Source organism: Pseudorca crassidens, chromosome 11 (genome assembly GCF_039906515.1).
Source record: "Pseudorca crassidens isolate mPseCra1 chromosome 11, mPseCra1.hap1, whole genome shotgun sequence".
Taxonomy (NCBI): Eukaryota; Metazoa; Chordata; class Mammalia; order Artiodactyla; family Delphinidae; genus Pseudorca; species Pseudorca crassidens.
The window spans coordinates 25,406,242-25,413,155 of NC_090306.1; the positions used below are offsets into that span (position 1 = coordinate 25,406,242).

The 6,914-nt window shown below is 38.6% G+C and overlaps 1 pseudogene; it reads left to right on the top strand.

Annotated features, from left to right (window-relative positions):
• Positions 1-6,433: 6,433 nt before the first annotated feature.
• LOC137202795 (small ribosomal subunit protein eS26 pseudogene) lies at positions 6,434-6,914 on the top strand (annotated as a pseudogene).

Consider the following 6,914-nt stretch of genomic DNA (forward strand, 5'->3'; position numbering starts at 1 on the left):
AGAGGGAGCCCATTGTTAATGCATGCACAGCAGCAGTGGGTCCAGAATGTGCAGAGGCTGGGCACTGAGTCTTGGGCAGACAGGGCCTGGCAGGAGTACACATTGGTTTGTTTCTGTGAACTACGAGCACTCCAGCTCCTCCACTCCACACCTCAGCTTGGAGCTGAATCTGGGGTGAACAGATCCTGGGAGAAGTTTGCCACAGTGGCAGCCCAGGACCTCAGTGGCAGCACAGCCACCTCGACCTGCAGCCACAACATGCTGGTCCCCACCCCAGCATACTCCACACCACAGCCTTGCACTAGGTCTGGGAAAAACATAACAGACAAAGGGATGCCACCTTGGGCTACTTTTGGGCAGAACTGCAGACACCTGCATGGGTAACACATAGGTTTGCTGTGACCACACAGGCCTCACATGCTTCAATGGCACCTCCTTTGGGGCAGGGCATGCACTCAAACGCAAAAGAGCCTGATCGAACCCAATCCTCAGGGCTTCTACTCCAACAACTGGGGAGAAGATCCCACCCCAGACAGGGCAGTGACAGCTGCAAAGAGGAAGCCCTGCCGCACATCCAGCACAGGCTCTGGATACCACAACACAAATCACATCCCCTATCAAGGGGATAACAACTGGCACACTATAAAGAAAGATATGGCTGGCATCCATACCAAAGCCAGCTCTTGCACCAAAAGAGTTGGAGTCACAGAAGTCTAGACAGGGACACTCCCACATAAAAACACCGGTTCAAGACCACAGTAGCTAACTGTTTCTCCTAAGTTCATAGAAACAGAGAAAGTTAAGTAAAATGAAAAAGCAGAGGAACTACTCCCAATTAAAAGAACAAGAGGAATCCCCTGAAGGAACAAATAATGAAACAGACCTCACCAGTCTACTAGACCCAGAGTTCAAAAAAGGGACAATAAAAATGCTAAAGGAATTAAGAAAGATTATCAAAAGAAATGCAGATCACAGTAACAAGGAAATAGAAACAATGAAGATGAACCAATCAAAATTAGACAATTAAATTGCTGAGATAAAAACCAACCTGGAAGCAATGAGTAGCAGACTAAATGACATAGAAGAAGGAATAAGTGATCTAGAAGACGGAATAATGGAAATCACCCAATCAGAACCGCAGTCAGAGAGATGAATGGAAAAAAAAAATGAAAGCAGCATACAAGATGTATGGGATAATGTAAAGCATGCCAACCTACACATAATAGGGGATCTAGAAGAAGAAGAAAGAGAAAAGGGGATCAAAAGTGTATTTGAAGGGCTTCCCTGGTGGCACAGTGGTTGAGAGTCCGCCTGCCGATGCAGGGGACACGGGTTCGTGCCCCAGTCTGGGAAGATCCTACATGCCACGGAGCAGCTGGGCCCGTAAGCCATGGCCGCTGAGCTTGCTCATCCGGAGCCTGTGCTCCGCAACAGGAGAGGCCACAACAATGAGAGGCCCGTGTACCACAAAAAAAAAAAAAAATGTATTTGAAGAAATTATGGCTGAACACATGTAAATCAATGAAGTTAAAACATACCCTCACATCATACACAAAGATAAACTCAAAATGGCTTAAAGACTTATATAAGACATGACACCACAAAACTCCTAGAAGAGAACATAGGCAAAACATTCTCTGACATAAATTGGACCAATGTTTTCTTAAGAATGATAGTACTAGATACTGTCAGTATCCCAAGACAATAGAAATAAAAGCAAAAATAAACAAATGAGACCTAATCAAACTTACAAGCTTTGTACAGCAAAGGAAACCATAAATGAAAGAAAAAAACAACTTATGGACCAGGAGAAAATATTTGCAAAAGATGTAACCAGCAAGGGCTTAATTTCCAAAATATACAAAACAACTCATACAACTCAGTAACAAAAAAGCAAACAACCCAATTGAAAAATGAGCAGAAGACCTAAATTGACATTTCTCCAAAAAGACATACAGATGGCCAATGGGCACATGAAAAGATGCTCAACATCTCCAATAAGTAAAGAAATGCAGATCAAAACTACAGTGAGGTACCAACTCACACTGATCAGAATGGCCATTATTAAAAAGTCTAAAAATAACAAATGCTGCAGAGGGTGTGGAGAAAAGGGAACCCTCCTACACAGTTGATGGGAATGTAAATTGGTGCAGCCACTGTGGAAAACCACATGGAGGTTCCTGAAAAAACTAAAAATAGAGTTGCCATATGATCCAGCAATCCCACTCCTGGGCAAGTATTCAGACAAAACTCTAACTCAAAAAGATACATGCACTCCAATGTTCATAGCAGCACTATTCACAATTGCCAAGACATGGAAGCAACCTAAATGTCCATCAACAGATGAATGGATAAAGAAGATGTGGTACATATATACAGTGGAATGCTACTCAGCCATAAAAAAGACTGAAATAATGCCATTTGCAGCAACATGGATGGACCTAGAGATTATCATACTAAGTGAAGAAGGTCAGAAATAGAAAGACAAATACCATATTATATAACTTATACATGCAATCTAAAATATAACGCAAATGAATTTATCTACAAGACAGACTTACAGACATAGAGAACAGACTGTGGTTGCCAAGTGGGGGGGTGTGGGGGAGGGTGGGATTGGGAGTTTGGTATTAGCAGATGCAAACTATTATATACAGAATGAATAAACAACAAGGACCTACAGTATAGCACAGGGAACTATATTCAATATCCTGTGATAAATCATAATGGAAAAGAATATGAAAAAGAATGTGTATATATATATATAATACATATATATGTGTATATATATATGTATAACCAATCACTTTGCTATACAGCAGAAATTAAAACAACATTGTATATCAACTATACTTGAATAAAATAAATTTTTTAAAAAATTATGGGGGCTTCCCTGGTGGCGCGGTGGTTGAGAATCTGCATGCCGATGCAGGGGACATGGGTTCGAGCCCTGGTCTGGGAAGATCCCACATGCCGCGGAGCAACTAAGCCCGTGAGCCACAACTACTGAGCCTGCGCATCTGGAACCTGTGCTCCACAACAAGAAAGGCTGCGATAGTGAGAGGCCCGTGCACTACGATGAAGAGTGTCCCCCCCTCACCACAACTGTAGAAAGCCCTTGCACGGAAACGAAGGCCCAACACAGCCAAAAATAAATAAATAAATAATTAAAAATGAATATCTGCTTATAAAAAAAATTATGGCTGAAAACATCCTAAAATTAAAAAAGAAAACAGATATCCAAGTATGGGAAGCATAGAGTGGCCCAGACAAGATGAACACAAACAGACCTATACCAAGACATCTCATAATTAAAATGGCAAAAGTTAAAGAGAGGATTCTAAAGGCAGCAAGACAAAAAAAAATGAGTCAGTTACAAAGGAACCCCTATAAGGCTTTCAGCTGACTTCTCTGCAGAAATTTTGCAGGCCAGAAGTGGAGTGGCAACGAGAAATTTGAAGTCCTGAAAGGAAAAATGTGCAGCCTAGCATACTCTACCCAGCAAAATTATCATTTAGAATAGAATGAGAGATAAAGTATTTCTCAGACAAACAAAAATTAAAGAATTCAGCAATACTAAACCTACCCTAAAAGAAGTATTGAAAGGAGGGAAGAGATATGGGGGTATATTTATAAGTATAGCTGATTTACTTTGTTATAAAGCAGAAACTAACACACCATTGTAAAGCAATTATACTCCAAAAAAGATGTTTAAAAATATATGTATTGAAAGGTCTTCTCTAAATAGCAAAGAAGCAAGAATTTATAGGAAAGGAAAAGTCACAATAGGAAAGGCAGATATATAAAAGGATTGAAGATCACTTAAATAAGCCAGTACCTAGATTAAAAAACATTTTGTAAAAGCGATTATAACTACAAGCAATTGCAACAGCAAAAGGATAAGCATGAAGATGTAAAATAGGACATCAAAATCACAAAATGTGCAGAAGGGGAATATAAAAATGTAGATCTTCTAGAATGTGTTTGAACTTGTATGGCTATTGATTCAAAGCAAGTAGATAGGGACTTCCCTGGTGGAGCAGTAGTTAGGAATCCACCTGCCAATGCAGGGGACATGGGTTCGAGCCCTGGTCCAGGAAGATCCCATATTCCGAGGAGCAACTAGGCCTGTGCATCACAACTACTAAGCCTGTGCTCTAGAGCCAGCGAGCCACAACTACTGAGCCCACATGCCTAGAGCCCGTGCTCCACAACAAGAGAAGCCACCACAATGAGAAGCCTGTGCACCACAATGAAAAGTAGCCCCTGCTCGCTGCAACTAAGGAAAGCCCATGCACAACAATGAAGACCCAATGCAGCCAAAAATAAATAAATAAATTTTAAAAGGACTATTAAAAAAATAAAGCAAGTGGATATAGTTATGGATCAACATACTTGAAATCCAGAATAACCATAAATCAAAAACATACAATAGATTCAAAAAAACCAAAGAGAAAGGAAGTCAAGAATACTATAAAAGAAAATCATCAAACAACAAAAGGAAGAACAAAAAGAAGAAGAAAGAAACTAAGAATAACTACAAAAACAACTGGAAAACAAGGCTTAAAATGGGAAAAAGTACATACCTATCAATAATTACTTAATGTTCTGATTAAAAGACATAGAGTGGCAGATTGGATTTAAAAAAAAACAACAATATGCTGCTTATAGGAGACTCACTTTAGGGCAAAAGACACACATAGATTGAAGGTGAGGGGATGGAAAAAGATATTTCATGCAAATAGAAATGACAAGAAAGCAAAGGTAGCAATATTCATATCAAAAAAATAGACTCTAAAACAAAGTCCATAAAGAAAGAAAAGAAGGGCATTATATAAAGGGACAAATACAAGAAGGGGATATTATACTCATTAACATATATGCACCCAATGTAGAAGGACCTAAATAGAAAAAACTGATACTAACAGACATAAAGGGAGAAATTGACAGGAATACAATAATAGTAGGAGATTTTAATACCCCACTGACATCAATAGACAGATAATCCAGATAATCAATAAGGCAACAGAGGTCCTAAATGACACAGTAGACCAGTTGGACTAAATTAATATCTACAAGATACTATATTCAAAAATAAAAATAAAAACCAGAACACACATTCTTTTCAAGCACGCAGAGAACATTCTCTAGGATAGACCACATACTAGGTCACAAGACAAGCCTTAACAAATTTAAGAGGATAGAAATTATTTCACGCATATTTCTGACCTCAATGGTATGAAACTAGAAATCAACACAGAAAGAAAATGGGAAAAGAATGAACACAGGGAGACTAAACAACATGCTACTAAAAAACAATGGGTCAACAATGAAATCAAAGAAGAAATCAGAAAATACCTTGAGACAAATGAAAATGAAAGCACAGTCTCACAAAATCTATGGGATGCAGCAAAAGCAGTTCTACAAAGGAAGTTCATAATGATACAGGCCTCCCTCAAGAAACAAGAAAATCTCAAACAAACAACCTAACCTACCCTCCATAAGAAACAGAAAAAGAAGACAAAACAAAGCCCAAAGTCAGCAGAAGGAAGGAAATAATAAAAATCAGAGAGGAAATAAATAAAATAGAGATTTAAAAAAAAACCAACAATAGAAAACATCAGAAAAACCAAGAGCTGGTTTTTCGAAAGGATAAACAAGATAGATAAACAACTAGACAGACTCACCAAGAAAAGAGAGAGGGCCCAAATAAACAGAATAAGAAATGAAGGAGGAGAAATAACAACTGATACTGCAGAAATACAAAAACAACAACAACAAAAACTCATAAAAGAATACTATGAACAGTTAGTTATATGTCAATGAATTGGACAACTTAGAAGAAATGGACAAGTTTCTAGAAACATACAGCCTGACAAAACTAAGTCAAGAAGAAACAGATAATTTGAAAAGACTTATCACTACAAGTGAAATAGAATCTGTAATAAAACTCCCTGCAAACAAAAGTCCAGGACCAGATGGTTTCACAGGGGAATTCTACCAAACATACAAAGAAAAACTTATACCCATACTTCTCAAACCATTCCAAAATATTGAAGAGGAGGGAACAGTCCCAAATTCATTCTATGAAGCCACCATCTACCCTAAACCAAAACCAAAGAAACTGCAAATAAAAGAAAATTACGGTCCAATATCTTTGATAAATATAGATGCAAAAATCCACAACAAAATATCAGCAAACTGAATCCAACAATATATTAAAAGGATTGTACACCATGATCAAGTTGGATTCATTCCAGTTTCACAAGGATGGTTCAAAATAAGCAAATCAATCAATGTTATACACCACATTGACAAAAGGAAAGATAAGAAAAACATGATCATCTCAATAGATGCAGAAAAAGTCATTTGACAAAATTCGGCATCCATTAATGATTAAACAAAAAAAACCTCTCACCAAAGTGGATATAGAGGGAACATATTAAAAGCCATTTATGCTCTTTCACCTCCTTGCTTCCAAGATGACCAAGAAAAGAAGGAACAATGGTCATGCCAAAAAGGGACGCGGCCACGTGCAGCCTATTCGCTGTACCAACAGTGCCCGTTGTGTGCCCAAGGATAAGGCCATTAAGAAGTTCATCATTCGGAACATCGTAGAGGCTGCAGCTGTCAGGGACATTTCCGAAGTGAGTGTTTTCGACACCTATGTGCTTCCTAAGCTGTATATGAAACTGCATTACTGCATGAGTTGTGCCATTCACAGCAAGGTAGTCAGGAATCGTTCTCGGGAAGCCCGGAAGGACTGAAAAACTCCACCCTGATTTAGACCTGCTGGTGCTGCCCCACGACCTCCACCAAAGCCCATGTAAGGAGCTAAGTCCTTAAAGACTAAAGAAATACTGTTCCCTGGAAAGACAATAAAGTGGAAATTATACTTTAAAAAAAAAAGAAAA